The 16,767-nt window shown below is 42.7% G+C and overlaps 1 protein-coding gene across 2 annotated transcripts in view; it reads right to left on the reverse strand.

Moving 5' to 3' along the window:
- The window catches only part of LOC126162034 (uncharacterized), a 202,469-nt gene that overhangs the window by 11,612 nt on the left and 174,090 nt on the right, over positions 1–16,767 (reverse strand). The window lies entirely within an intron of this gene.

The following is a 16,767-nucleotide window of genomic DNA, read 5'->3' on the forward strand; positions in this document are numbered from 1 at the left end:
TTTCATGAGCAAGTGCTCTACCACCTGAGAGGATAGCTTCTGATGAAGTTTGGAAGGTAGGAGATGAGGATGTGGCAGGAGTAAAGCTACAGAGATGGGTTGTGAATTGTGCTTGTGCAGCTCAATTGGTAGAGCACTTGCCCACAAAAGACAGAAGGTCCCAAGTTTGAGTCTAATAATTATTGTTCAGTTTTCTATGGACTGTTTTTCCAAAGCATATGATAAAATAATGCACTCAATATCCATCAAGAAAGCAAGCCTTCAATGATGTGGATGAGTCGAAAGTATATTTTAACAAAGTGAAGCAGTTGTTAGAAACCGCATTAATAATGAACTATTCTTAAATTGCTATAAACTATTTGCAGTGAATCATTCTAAATTATGCTAGTAAGATTAATAGGAAATCTGCTAATTTGGAAAAGAAGTTGCTGCTTCCTCAGTTGTATTAAATAGCTGACATTTATCTCCTATCGTAAGACTAATATATACTTGATCACATGGGGCTTACAATAGAAAAAAAAAAAAAAGTCACGTGAATGAAGTAAGAGCAAAGGCATATCTGACATAATCATTGTTACTTATCATGCAGCTAACAGGCATTTTTAAAATCTTGAAGCTAATTAAGGAGAAAGTATGTTTTTTTTGTTGTTTTTTTTTTTAATTTATACGGATCCTCATATTCTTGCTTTATGTTTGCTAAGATTTTGTTAAATACCTTTGCAGCAGAATACAGACACCCATTATGGACATTAGACAGTGAGGCAAAGTGTACCTGAATATTTCTATCTACACCCAAAAACTGCACAAATTGTTGGTGGTGGTATATTTCTTGTGCAGGACTGAATGTATAGTGTTCATCTGAAATTATCTCCAATGTTACTGGCAGTTTCTTATGTAACTGTTTCTCAAATGGCATTAGTTATTGCACTCACAAAATCTGCTAAAATAGGGGCATCTTCAAACTAAATCTAATCCCCATATGCACCACGGGATGCTGAGTTTCAAGCAATTGCTTCCCAAGGTGAACCCTGCACTAATAAGTTGTTTATCGACCACACAATTGTGAATCAAAATGTCCACTTTCAGATGTACACTGGAGCTACTGTTTTCTTGGTGAACTGGCAAACATATGCTTCTCTGGGTTCCCCCAAGATCACCCTCCCATTTACACAGGTCGCGTATGGTGACAGTACATTCCCCTTCAGGTTCAATTCCGTCACCACCGTGTACAAAAATCTTTTCAGCTGGTGATGCTGTTTGTTGTCGATAGTCACTCAGCAGGAAACTTTTCTGTCTGGATGCCTTTTACTTGTTTGGATTCTCCATCGCCAGGTTTCCCTTCCAGAAACTCTAACACCTTTATGCTGCCTTATAACCCATCTGCGAACCTGGCTTGGGATGTGCCATCTATTTCCAGGCTCTTATCTCCTTGCATCTAGATGCAATGTCCCTTTTTTGCTCAGCCCATTTCAGTCTCTTTAAGGAGGGTTGTTAAGCAGAAATACGGACACCTCCATGAGGAAGCTATTAATTGCTGTTTAGACCACATTCCTGGTAATGGTCATAAAAACTAATGGCTCCCTCGAGCTGTGTGGAGATTTAAAATCAACAATCAATGCCTGGGCACAAGTGGAATCTACCCCATGCCACATCTAGAGGACCTCCTCACAAAGCTGGTCACAGGTGATTATTATTCTAAGACCTACCTTGCCGATGGGTATTTGCAGATCTTGATGGATGAGGAGTTGCCAAACATCATAGTTATCAATACTTCCTTTGGCCCTTTGTTATCTCTTCCACTCCAGCAACCCTCCAGAGGTACCTGGGACAATTACCCAAGTCCATACCTGCTTGCACTAACTACATCGATGACTTAACTGTCATGGTGACGATGCATCAGGACCACCCACTGTGCCCTATTTACTTCATTGTGTGACACAGGGGACTAGTGTCGCTTATACAAATGCCAGTTTGTAGAAGCAAGTGGAATACCTCGGACACTTGTTCAACAAACAAGGGATCTAGCCCACTGACCACAACTTCGCACTCTGAACCACTACTCTGCCCATAAAACTTACAGGAGCTGCAGACCTTTTTTGTTAAAGGTTATTTATTATTCGAAGTTCCTCTCACAAGTGGCTTACATTAAGCATCTGCTAAACCAGTTGTGGAAGAAGAGTATTCAGTACAGGTGGACGGCTGCCTGTGAACACACTTACAAGAGTTTAAGCATATGCTGCACTCGGTACCCAGCCTTGCACCCTTTTACCCATCATGTCCACTAGTTTTGGCCATGTTTGCCTCTTTGTATAACATTGGTGCAGTGCTGGTGCATGGGAATGATGATGACACTGAGCAACTATGAGTAGAGACGTTGACACCTGCTCAAAAGAATTACTCACAGATAGAAAAGGAAGCTTTAGCTATTACATTTTCAATTAAGAAGTTCTGAGTTTGTTTACTCTAGACTAAATTGACACTCATTATGGACCATAAAGCACTGGTTGTGCTATTTGGGCCATGGTCCCATCTTGCAGAGATGACAGCACAACATCTCCAATATTGGACACTTTTCCTCAGCTACAAGCCCACTGCACAACACGCAAATGCGGACACTTTATCTTGCCTCCCCACAGCAACAGATCTGGTCTTTGAACAGCGGGAAAGCTACTGTTTTCAAATAAATCTGGTGCAGCAGCACACCTTGGACAGGTTTCCTGTTACAGCCACTCAAATAGCTGCACACACACACACACACACACACACACACACACACACACACACACACACTAGGACCCTATCTTATAATATGTGGTCCATGGGTGCCACACACATTTTTCAAAGAGCACCAACACAGAGCTCCGGGTCCGGGATTGCCTCTCCTGCCATCTGTCAATCACCACCAATGTTCTCCTGCTTAATGCTGATATGATTACTCACTGTGTCATCATCCCGAATCTCCTGCCGAAAGTTTTACAACTCCTCACCAAGGGCATTGGGTATGTCATGAATGAAAGCCCTCATGAGGCAACATGTCTACCGGCCGGGACTGAACAACGACATGGAGGCCATAATGCATGGCTGTTCTGCATGCACCCGGCACCAGGCTGTTCTGCCCCAAACTTTTGCCCTCTGACCAGCCCGTCATCTCAGGTACCACATTCATTTGGACTGGCCCCTTTCTGGGTTCTAAGTCGCTAATTGTTACGAATGCTTACTGTAACAACCATTATGTAATCAGCATGAACTCCACCACAATTGACACTACAATTGACACACTCACCCAGATTCTTGGCACAAAGGGCTTCCCCAACTACTGCATTATACAATGGGCCCAAATTCACGGCAAACGCTTCTGAACAATTCTGCATCTCAAATAGCATCAAACACTTTACCCATCCTCCAAGAGCCAAGTACAATATATGGTGCAGATGTTAAAACAGAAAATGTTAAAAGGCGGTGAGAAACACCACCAACACAGTTGTTCCTGAGTACATACAGAGCCATTCCTGTCCACAACCATAACCCAGTGCAGCTTCACCATGGGCGGCAACTGTTTACTCTCTGTCATCTCAGCTGTTTGGGGCCAATGACACATGGATGCCGACTGCGTTGGTTATCATGCATGGGCAGTGCTTGATGATGGTTAACAGCCTGACGGGTTTGGAGTACCGTCATACTGACCAATTCCATCCACGCCTCCTGACTGAACCACCACTGCTTGCTCAATCGGACCTGCAAAGCCAACTTTTGATGGTCTCATGACTGCACATGTACATTTTGCACTACCAAGCACTAGCGGTGGTTCCAGTGGAAGCAGGCATGGTGTAAAAGTTTTACCACATCCTCTGCACCATCAGCCGACATCACCTGTGCCACCGCATCCCAGCTCATTGCCGAACACCCTCAGTTCCTCCCAGCAGCCAGTGGGCTTTAATGCCAGGACACCAGCTGTTCAACAAATTCACCTTCCAAAACATTTTTCATGTCGCTTCTGGTCCTATGCACACGTTCCTGTAGGAAGGGATCTGGTTGGCAGATAAAGAACTCAATGAAAACCTCTAGGTGGCACTGCTATATCTGCAAGTTATAGAATCATTGTTGCCGTGTTGGCTACAGAGCCACGTGCAGCTTGCCAGGCAATGAGTGCCCACTGCTGCCCCTTAAAGCTACCAGCACAGCAGCTCTGTCCTCAGCCATGATTGCGGTGCTCTCATGTATTATTCTCACTACAAATCACTGTTTGGTTTTGGAATTTGTTATGCCTTAGGTTGTCAATTTGTATTGTTCATTTGAACTTGATATTCCAGTGTCAGTCTTCCTCAGATGGTGGTGGTGGTGGTGGTGGTGGTGGTGGTGGTGGTTTGTTCGCACTCGACAGCTCACTGTTAATGGCCTTGGATGGTTTTCCAGTTCTGCAAGTTATTGAGTCATTCCAGGTCTTGTCAGATTCAAATTACATTACTATACCCACTTCATATCTGCATTTGCGATCCAAGAACAAGTAATGGATTCTTAGCAACATTTTGTGTCATCCTGCATCGCTGGTCGGAGACTAGCAGCAGTCATACTAGGGAATTACTAATCCAGTCACAGGCTGGTTTGTACCATATAAGAAAAGGTTGTTTTGGAGTAGTGCCATGACCAGGAAGCATGGACTGCTGACAGATGGTGCTACACTGTGTTCAGCAATGAATCACAGTTCTGCACTATCCTAGATGACCATCATTATCAGGTATGGCTGTGACCTGGGGAAAGGTCTCATTATTCCAATTTTTTGGAGAGGCACAGTAGTATTACTCCTGGTATCATGGTGGGGGTAGCCATCATGTATGACGTCAGGTCTTGGCTGGTAGTGACTGAGGGAATGGTACGCCACAGACACCATGTGTCTTCATGTGTGACCTCTAAACTGACACTATTGTGCTGCAATTTTTCAACAGGTCAATGAATGGTCACACACGGCACATGACTCCATGAGCCATCTGCAATGATGTTGAGATACTCCTGTGGCCAGCAGGATCCCTAGATCTGTCCCCAATAAAACATGAGATCAGCTAACACTTCAACTCCATCCTCAAGTTAGTAAAAAGGACCAGTTACAACAGTTCTGGGCCAGCTGGCCACAGAAGAAGATACAACAGCATTATGACGCCGTTCCCAACCAAATCAGTGCATGCATCCAGGCCAGAGGGGATGCTATGTCATACAAATAAGTGGTCTCATACTGTCAAGTTCTTAGTTAATTTTGATTTGATTGTGTAATCTCTGAAACAACAACAACACACTCCCTCTCACACCATGAAGTATTATTCTGTTTTCTTTTCCTCTTCTCTGTGCTTCACTTTTTTGTCAGGCAGTGTATTTGTAACCAGAAGGTCAATTATGGATGCTAAGTTATTAGCATCTCTTGATGTACATCTGACCAATAATGGCACATCAAAAGTGTAAAGGACATTTATGAGGTTGTTATTGATTTCATCTGTGTCATTTATGATTGTATTCATATCTTCACATAATATAATCTTATTTTTGGGAGCTCGTACTTTGTCAAGTACTTCGGATAATTTATTAAGAACTGGTGTCTACACTAGTATAGGTGACTATCGTAAACAAAGAATGGTTAATTTTTTTTTGTAAATGCCAATCCATGTAAGTTCAGTATCTGACATTTCAACGTGTTTTATTGCCAGTATCTGTGGCCCTTGTCATGTCTGACTTTAAACCCGCATTTAGTTTTTGTTAATGGCATACATGTATGACCCTTTGCCCTTTATACAAGTTCTTAAATAACAGCTTGTTCTTTCATACAATTAATAGTTCTATGTGTTGTATTTCTGTTGTCTACACCAGTGTTGTGATACGTACTATGGTATAACGTTTAAAACAGCAGACTTTGTATCAGTCCTAGAAATAGCAATGGAGCGCATTTAATACTAAGTATAGAACGCTGCATAAAGCTCAAAACTGATTGCAGTCACTTTTTTGGGGTAAATCTAACTATATACTTAAAGCAAAGGCTAATGGGAAATGGAGGCGGTGTATTTGTCACAGTAAACAAAAAACTCAAATCTACAGAGATAAAAACTTAGCCACATAAAAACTTAAGCCACTAGCAGAATCGTCTGGGAAAGACTCAGTATCAAAGATGGGCATAAGCCTGTAATTAGACCTTTCTATCGACAACCAGACTCACCCAAGATGTAGGGAAAAGTATGAAGTAGGGAAAAGTATGAAGTAGGGAAAAGTATGAAGTAGGGAAAAGTATGAAGTAGGGATACGTATGAAGTAGGGATACGTATGAAGTAGGGAAACGTATGAAGTAGGGAAACGTATGAAGTAGGGAAACGTATGAAGTAGGGAAACGTATGAAGTAGGGAAACGTATGAAGTAGGGAAACGTATGAAGTAGGGAAACGTATGAAGTAGGGAAACGTATGAAGTAGGGAAACGTATGAAGTAGGGAAACGTACGAAGTAGGGAAACGTATGAAGTAGGGAAACGTACGAATTAGGGAAACGTATGAAGTAGGGAAACGTATGAAGTAGGGAAACGTATGAAGTAGGGAAACTTATGAAGTAGAGAAAAGTATGAATGCTCCCCAATATTACTGTCACCAATTAAGGAGACTTTAATCATGCAGTAATCAAGTGGGATAGTTACAGCTTTGTAAGAGGCAGACATGACAAGGCACCCTCAAAACTTTATTAAATGTGTTCTAGAAAACTAGCTGAAACAGATAGTTTGAGAAACCATTCATGATGAAAATATGTTATACTTGGTAGCAACAAACAGATCAGACCTCTTTCAGGATGTCCATATTGAAACTGGTGTTCATGAACATTTAGCAGCTCTTGTAAAAAATGATTATTAAAGTACAAAGGGCAGTTAAAACAAATAGGAATAGTTACTATTTAGTAAGTTGGATAAAGAGGCAGTCATGATACATCTCAAAGAGGAAGTCAAAGCATTTTCCTTTGGGCAGGAGCATGTAGAGGAACTGTGGCTCAAGTTTAAATGACTAGTTGACCATACACTGGATATGATACGTACCTAATAGAACAGTTCATGGTGGGAGAGACCCTCCATGGGTCAATGTCAGGAAAGTTCTAAAGAAGCAGCAAATCTTCCTTGATAGGTGTAAAATGCAGCTTAGGGCTCTATACAGAGAATTACTGGATTAAATGCATATGGCTATCAAGAGGTCAATGCGAGAAGCCTTCAACAACTGCTACAACAGAATACTGTCAAAAGATCTCTCACAAAAACCAAAGAGATTCTTGTTATATGTAAAGGTTGTCTGTAGCATCAAAATTATAGTCTAAACACCCAGATGACACAACAATTATAAAATTAAACATGGCTTCAGGCCCCAGAATTTGAAGCTGAGTTAGCACACAATTTAACCATAATATATTATAGATGTTTCTGTCGAACAAATAGCTGTGCCCGATGGTCAGAAAAAAGACACAGGTCACACTTACCTAGAAGTTTGACATCCATTAGTTGCAGAATCCTAGAACATATTCTGAGCTCAAACATAAAGAATGAGCTACTCCATGCCAACCAACAAGGACTATGGAAATATCAAATGTGTGAAACCCAGCTTGCGCTTTTCTCACACAACATTCTGAAAGACTTCTGAAAAGCATTTAACTTAGAACACCACCTACTTTTATTCACAAAAGTATGGTTGTACGGAGTATCAAACAAAATTTGTGAGGAGAGCTCAGGCATTTCTTCTCAGTCGGAATACAGCATGTTATACTCAATGGAGAATCATTGATAGAATAAAAGTAATGTCAGATCTGCACCATCAGAGGTGTACTGGAGTCCTTGCCATTTGTGTTATATATTAACGACTTGCCAGACAATACTAATAGCACACTTAGTTTTTTTGCAGATGGTGTAGTTATAGATAATGAAGTACTGTTTGAAAAAAAAATCTGCAGAAATCTGCATAAATATTCAATCAGATCTTGACAAAATTTCAAAGTGATTCAAAAACTGGCAACTTGCTTTAGGTGTACAGAAACAAAAATTATGCACTTCATGAAATAATAAAAAAATGCACTAGCCTACGGCTACAGTGCCAGTGGTTCACAGTTAGAATCCGTCAACTCATGCAAATACGTGGCTTAATAATTTGCAGGGATGTGAAATACACTGAAGCGCCAAAGAAACTGGTACGGGCATGCGTATTCAAATACAGAGATATATAAATAGGAAAAATACAGTGCTGTGGTCAGCAATGCATGCATAAGCCAAACGTGTTTGGCACAGTCATTAGATCGGTTACTGCTGCTACACTGGCAGGTTATCAAGATTTAAGTGAGATTGAATGTGGTGTTTAGTTGGCACATGAGTGATGCGACACAGCATATCTGAGGTAGTAATGAAGTGGGGATTTTCCAGTACAACCATTTCACAAATGTACTGTGAATATCAGGAATCCGGTAAAACATCACATCTCCAACTCTGCGGCCGGAAAAAGATCCTGCAAGAATGGGACCAACGACGACTCACGAGAATCGTTCAATGTGAGAGAAGTACAACCCTTCCACAAATTACTGCAGATTTCAATGCTCGGCCACCAACACCTGTCAGCGTACAAACCATTCAACGAAACATCATCAATATGGGCTTTTGGAGCTGAAGGCCCACTGATGTACCCTTGATTACTGCATCATGCTTTACGCCTTGTCTAGGCCCGTCAACATCGACATTGGATTGTTGATGACTGGAAACATGTTGCCTGATCGGACGAGGTATCGTTTCAGATTGTATCGAGCAGACAGAGGTGTACGGGTATGGAGACAACCTCATGAATCCACGGACTTGCATGTCAGCAGGTGACTGTTCAAGCTCGTGGAGGCAATGTAATGGTGTGGAGCGTGTGCAGTTGGAGTGATACGAGACCCCTGATACGCCTAGATACTACTCTGACAGATGACACATATGTAAACATCCTGCCTGATCACCTGCATCCATTCATGTCCACTGTGCATTCCAACGGACTTGGGCAATTCCAGCAGGACAATGCGACACCCCATATGTCCAGAATTGCTAAAGAGTGGCTCCAGGAAAACCCTTCTGAGTTTAAAGACTTCCGCTGGCCACCAAATTCCCCAGACATGAACATTATTAAGAACACCTGGGATACCTTGCAACGTTTTGTTCAGAAGAGATCTCCACCCCTTCGTACTCTTACTGCTTTATGGACAGCCCTACAGGACTCATGGTGTCAATTCCCTTCAACACTACTTCAGACATTAGTTGAGTCCATGCCATGTTGTGTTGTGGGACTTCTGCGTGCTCAGGGGGGCCCTACACGATATTAGGCAGGTGTACCAGTTTCTTTGGCTCTTCAGTGTAGAATACCAACATCGGCATACTCATATAGCAGTGGCAAAATTTGTTGACAGGACACTGGAAAAATGCAGTCAGGACACGGTTTACGAATCACTCATGAGTCTCACTGTAGTATACTGCTCGAGTATTTGATACCTGTACTGAATAAGACTAGCAGGCAATATTGAACGTACACATAGAAGAGCGGCACAAATAGTGACATGTTTCTTTCACTCACAGAATTTGGAGTACTGATATTGTGCTTGTGCATGTTTTGTTTTGCATTTCACTATGACCAATATGTCAGTGGACAAAATTATTCAATCCCTTGTTGAACAGCAGCTAGCTATCACCCGCCAGCACCAGGCTCTCTCCATGGCACTAGACAGTTTGGCAGCATCATCGACATGCCAGTGTTCACCACTGTTGACGCAACCCCCCAGTGTTTCCTCCATACGATGATCCTGCAGAAGATTGGGATGCATATGAAAATCACCTCCATCAACATTTCCAAGCTTTTGGTGTCGCCGAACTCACTGTGTGTACAGTTTTCTTTCTGTCATGGATTTCTCTCCGTGTTTATCACCTTCTGTGTCACTTACATCCTCTTCAGGAACCTGGTACTCTCCCTTTTGATGAAATGTGTCAGTTGCTCTCTACTTATAACTTCAAGTGCACTCACGTTATTGCTGCTCACATTGATTCTACCGTTTTCAAAATCAGGCACAACAGTCATACAGAGCCTGGGGAGTGAACTTCATGGGCTGATCCATCATTGCAAGTTTGTTACTGAACTTCCCTGGGGCCTCATATGTTGATTTGATGGTATGTGATGCTATAATATGCTTGGCCCCCTATATAGCACATCGTGAACAGGCTTTACAATGTAAAAATCCCTCTCTTGCAGAGCTTTTGAATATTGCCCAGTCTTTTGAAGTATCTAGGGAGGAAAGAATTCAGACAGAAGCTTGGTGTGAAGTAGCCACTGTTGGCTCTCCTCCTCAGCCTCATGGGGAGGGCGGAGGGGGCAAGATGATGATGTGACCATGCAACTACCATCTCCATGAAGCATGAGGCAGCGTCACACTAAACAGCAACAGCAGTCAGCATCACAACAGCGGGCGCATGCCCCTCTCCTGGTGTGCCCTCCTTCATCAGACATGAACATGGTTGTGAACATTGTTCCCCAACTGATGGTAGCCCCAAATAAACTTTACATTGAAACACATGTCATGGGCAACATGTTAAAAATACACAAGTAGACAAGGGTGTGACAGTGATTTTGTTAAATTCTTAAACCTATGTGGATCTTTGATCACTGCCATGTTCCCTGTCTCTCACTGCTTGGTCAGTTGCAACAACTAAAAATATGGATCAAGTTCTGTACCAACAATCGGATGCGCCCCGCTCAGAATTTTCCTCACTGTTTTTGGAAAGTTTAGGGTGTGCTACCGATTTCAAAACTCACATCACAATGAAACCAATGGTGTGCCCCAGTTTGTTTGTTTGTTTGTTTGTTTTTTGTGCCCAGTCAATCCCAATAGCTTTATGAGAGCAATCAAATCAAAACTCGATTACCTTACACCCTTGGGTGTTGTCACACTTGCCTCATTTAGTGAATGTCTATTTGGGTGGTAATCGTCAATAAACCAAACAGTAACCTCTGGCTTTCTGGTGATTTTAAAAATTTTGTAATCTGACAGTATATTATTGATACATTTTCCTTATTCCATCAGGGTGAACTCTTAGCACAACTTTCTGGGACCAAATATTGTTTCAAGGTAGACTTGCCAGAAGTCTACTTGCAACTGCCCCTGGCTGATGATTCTAAACATATCCTTGTGGTGAGTACCCACTTTGAGTTATACCAATATCAGCATCTGCCATTCGATGTAGCTAGTGTGCCTATTTTCCAACAAGTTCTGTTGCAACTCATGGTCTCCTTGCTGGGATGCATTAGGTATCTGGATGATATTGCGGTTTCTGGTTTCTTAGCAGATGAACATTTATGGAACTTTTGTGCATTGCTTGTGGTGCTGCAGGCCTCTGGGTTGACATGTAACTTGAACAAATCACAAATTTTTCAGCCATCTATTGCCTATCTTGGTTTTTAAGTCTCGTAGCCTTTATACCAGCATGTCGATGCCATTGCAGCTTTGCCATGTCCAACCAGTGTCAAAGAGCTGCAGGCCTTTCTCAGGACGACTGCGTACTATCATAAATTTCCACCTGATGTGCCCTTCATGCTCTCTTATGTAAAAGTGTTTCTTTTCACTAGTCACCTGCCTGCGAGTAGGCTTTTGCTTCATGATGAAGTCAAAATTACATTTGGCACCTTGCTTGGTTACATTGCAACCATGTCAACATCTTGTTTTGGCCACAGATGCCTCCCAGTATTCTCATACACAAACACGCAGTTCCGAACATCCTATAGCATATGCCTCCAAAACCCCAAATCAGGTGCAATAGCACTACTCACAAAGAGAAAAAGAAGCCATTGCTATTGTGTATGTACTAAAAATTTCATGTTTCCCTATAGGGGATCTAAATTTCATTTTATTACAGATCACGAACCTCTGGTTTCTCTTTTACATCCTTCAGCATCTGTACCAGACAAATTGGTCCATTGCCTGCAATACTCAGCTCTAATTTTTGTTGCACTATAATTACCAGATTCATTTACGCCCTACAGCACAACATGCAAATGCAGATGCTCTTTCTCTGTTGTTGATTGACCATGATCCAGCATTTGATCAGGATGAACTGTTGTGTTTTAATTTAGACACCAAAGCCCAAAACACCATGGATCATTTTCCCATTAGTAGTACTATGATTTTGGTGGCTATTGCGGCTGATGCTGTCTTATGTCAGGTTGTTCCCTTTTTCCACCACAGCTGGCCAGATAAACCACCAGGCCAGGTGTCTGATCCCTTGCATACTTATTTTGCTCTCTGCTACCACCTCTCCATTCTTCATTGTGTGTTACTGTTGGCTACTGAAGAGCCAGCATCCAGTGTTGTGATCCCAAACGCACCTTCTCCATCTGGACAATTGGCATGTTTCTCATACCGTACAAAATTGCTGGTCTGCTGCCACGTGTTGTGGCCTGTTATTGACAGTGATATTATGCATGGCAGTGCGCCACTCATCAACTGGCAGCATGAGCCTCTCTTTGTCTGTGACTCGACCCAACCTAAACGGACCCGACCCGACCCCCACCCCCACTCCCCTCCCCAGTGCCCATGGGAGCAAATTCGTGCCGATTTTGTGGGTCCCTTCTGTAACTACTTTTGGCTTGTAGTAGCTGACTTTTTCTCAAAAAATTTCCTTACGTGCTTGGTTGCCCTTTGGCAATTACTGTCACAGCCCTCACAAAGATTTTTTCCTTGGAAGGATTGCCATATACACTTGCAAAGGTCAACAGCCAACAATTTGTGTCTCATGTTTTCGAAGATTTTTGTAAAATGAGTGGCAATCAGCACATTACAGCCACTCCATTTCATCCTCAGTCCAGTGGCTGGTCCGTACTTCCAAAACTCGGATGAAAAAACATATCACGCAATCTTCTCCTGAGGAAGCCTTCGATAGGTTCTTCCGCTTGTACAGGTTCACTCCAGTTGACAACTGCAGACTGGCAGAGCTGCTCCATGGCCACCAGCACATAAAACTACTTCATCTGCGCTGGCTGACAACCAGCCACCCACCAATGCCCACCTCGCAGTGGTTACCTCTGTGCTCCACCGTCTGGGCTCGTACCTTTGGCCAGTACCTTAAGTAGATACTAGCAGTCGTCCATCACTGCCCAGGCTGCCGCCTATGCATCATGTGTATTTCCGATGGCTTGGTGTCACAACACTACAACCAGCTTCATCTACCTGTAACCAACCACACGCTGGAGATCCTGCCAGCCCTGTTGCCACCTCTACCATCTGCACTGGTCACCGCCGTATGGTCCGTGTCCCCTCCGGCTCCTGTACTGCCTTCATTTCGAGTGCTGGGTGGAGTATTTAGTGCCATGCTGCCTGTGTCTACACTGCCGCTGCCTCTGTCTACACTGCCGCTGCCTCTGTCTACACTGCCACCTCCGTCACTGAATGCTTCTCTTGATGTGAACATGAATGCAGTGCCTCTATCACCAGAGCTCCCTTACAGTCTCTCGTGGGCACCTCATCTGTCCACACTCATGCAATTTCAGACTGTATTCTCCTGTTATGGAGCAACATCTGCTCCAGCAATCATCCCCTTCCAATGAAGACATGGACATCTTCACAGTGAACATTTATCCTCACGAAGGAGGGGGGTTGTAATTCTATGGAGGAGCACACATAATTAAACAGTGTGTGCCCACACAGTTGGCCTAAAGGGGCCATCTCGCATTGGCACAGACAGCACAGCAAACACTGCACCATGTGAGAAACAGCCTTATATAAGCCAGTGTGTCGAGCCCTCGGAAGACACTAATGTTTGTGTGGCAAATGTGTACTTCACTGTTAGACTGTGCCTTAATGTACTCCTTGGTTACATGTGTTTGTACCAATTAATACATCATTCAATATCTTAGTATATTCCTTAATGTGGAAGTGGAATAAAAGTTGGCGAGAATTCTGATATTGTGTTTGTGCAGCGTTACAAGAACAACCATTAATGTAAATCTTTATCTCTCAAAAATTCTACATCTACATCTATTCTCCACAAACTGCCATGAGGTGCATGGCAGAGTGTACATCCCATTGTGCCAGTTATTATGGTTTCATTCTGTTCTATTCACGTACAGAGTGTGGGAAGATTGATTGATTGAATGAATGTGTCTGTACATACAATAATTAATCTTATCCTCACAATCCCTATTTGAGCGATACATTGGGAGTTTGTAGTATATCCCTAGAGCAATCATTTAAAACTGGTTCTTGGAACTTTGTTAATACACTTTCCCAAGACAATTTAAGTCTGTATTCAAGAGTCTGCCAGTTCAGTTCCTCCATATCTCTGTGATACTCTCCCACAGATTAAAAAAACCTGCGAGCATTCGAGCTGTCCTCCTCTGTATATCCCCTGTTAGTCCTATCTGGTGTGAGTCCCACACACTTGAGCAATATTCTAGAACTTGTCACACAAATGATTTGCAGGCAATCTCTTTTGTAGACTGATTGCACTCCCCCAGTATTCTACCAATAAACTAAAGTCTACCACCTGCTTTACTCACAGCAGAACCCAAGTGGTCATTCCACATCATATCCCTGCGAAGTGTTACACCCAGGTATTTGTATGAGATGGCCGATTCCAACAGTGACTCCTTGATATTATAGTCATAGCATACTACATTTTTGTCAAATTTTACACTTCTGAACATTTAGAGCAAGTTGCCAATCTGTGCACCACGTTGCAATCTTATTAAGATCTCAATGAATATTTATGCAGCTTCTCTCAGATAGTACCTCATCATAGATAACTGCATCATCTGCAAAAAGCCTGATTTTACTATTAATATTGTCTGCAAGATCATTAATATACAGCATGAACAGCAAGGGTCTCAACTCACTTCTCTGGGTCACACCCGAAGTTACTTCTACATCTGATGATGACCCTCCATTCAAGATAACACAACATGTCCTCTATAACAAAAAGTCCTCAATCCAGTCAAAAATTTCACCTGTATCACATATGATCATACTTTTGACAATAAGAGTAGGTGTGGTACCGAGTCTAATGCTTTTAGGGAATCAAGATATATTGCATCTACCTGTTTGCCTTGATCCAAAGCTTTCAGTATGTCATGTGAGGAAAGTGCGAGCTGGGTTTAACATGATGAATGTTTTCAAAATTCATGCTGGTTGGCATTGGGGAGGTCATTCTGTTCAAGATACTTCATTATATTTGGGCTCAGAATATGTTCTAAGATTCTAAAAAAAACTGATGTCAAAGATATTAGATGGTAGTTTTGTGGATCACTTGTACTCTCCTTTTTGTAGATGAGTGTGACCTGTGCCTTCTTCCAAGAACTGGGCATGGTCTTTTAACTCTGTACAGTTTTAATCATTTCAGCTGTTTCTCAACACCACTGAAACTAATACGAGGATGGTCCCATCAGTACCTGGCCTGACCGAGACGTGGCAGTCGTCATTGAAAAATATCTCTGGATTAGAAAGTATACAATCTATGAAGTATGTGTTTCAAGTCTGAAGACGCCACATTGTTTAGTATTTGTTTGGCAGCCATCAATAGTGAACACTGTAAGTGAATATTTGTGAAAATGGAGAAAATTGGTCATCGGTATGTGATACTACTCCCCCTCCTCTGCCCCCCCCCCCCCCCCCTCCGGGCTCTGACTACTTATCAGAATGCTCAGAAATGAGAAACATCCTACTCGCAATCCTTCTAAAACCTGTCATCCACTCTATGCATGAGATGTCCTAGTCCACCGTTATGCCACACCTGCTCCCAACCTCTTGCCACATTTGTAATACCCCTATGCGAGACCCAGGTGCAACACCTGTCTGAAAGACCCACTTAGCACATCCTATTCCAGTCCCATCACAGACATATCCAAGTTTATCAAAGGCAGTCATATCATATACCAGCTCTGCAGTAATTTCTGCTCACCCTTTTATGTGAGCATGATTTTCATCCAACTGTCCACCTGAATGAATGACAACTACCAAAGTTCATGCAAGATCAAAGTTCACCAATCAATGGCAGAACACACTTCTGAGCACAACATGCTTTGTTTCACTGGCTGATCACATCCCTTGCCATCTGTCTTTCGCCTTGACACCAACTTCCCTAAATTAAATAGAGGGAAACTGACCTTTGTGACACATTTTTCAACCCTGTAATCCCTAATCTCTGTTAGCCTTTGCCCTGCACCCATCCCCACCACTGCCAGAGGACCCTAATTTCATTTAACCTGCACTCACAACCTCACATAGAGACCCCCTTTCTCTGTTTTATACTCCCCTCCTTTCCAGGTTTCCATGTCATTTTCCACTGTGGCCAGAACAAGAACACCTATACCACATTCCTATCCTATGGAGCCTGTTGCAACTTCATCCCAGCCATCTGCCACCCTTTCCCAACCCTCCCTCCTGCTCCCTCCTCATTTCTCCACTCTGTCACTCCACCCCACACAATGCTGCATCCAAATCGAGCTGCAGCGCAGATGGAATGTAGTGTGAGCTGTGACAATGTAGCCACATAGGTGTATGTGTGTGCCAAGTGACCCAAGGCACTGTAGTGAGTAGTTGCCTTTACTCCCGCCATTACTTATATTCCACCACGGACTTTCTTTCAATGAATGAGGCATCCCATGCATCTTCAAAACAATTATAATTTCCACAGCTCAATGTTAGAAGACATAATGAATACAAGTGCTCATCATTAAAGCTGTCTATAAGGCCAGACAGGTATTCAACATTTGGCC

This window comes from Schistocerca cancellata, chromosome 2 (genome assembly GCF_023864275.1).
Source record: "Schistocerca cancellata isolate TAMUIC-IGC-003103 chromosome 2, iqSchCanc2.1, whole genome shotgun sequence".
Classification (NCBI taxonomy): Eukaryota; Metazoa; Arthropoda; class Insecta; order Orthoptera; family Acrididae; genus Schistocerca; species Schistocerca cancellata.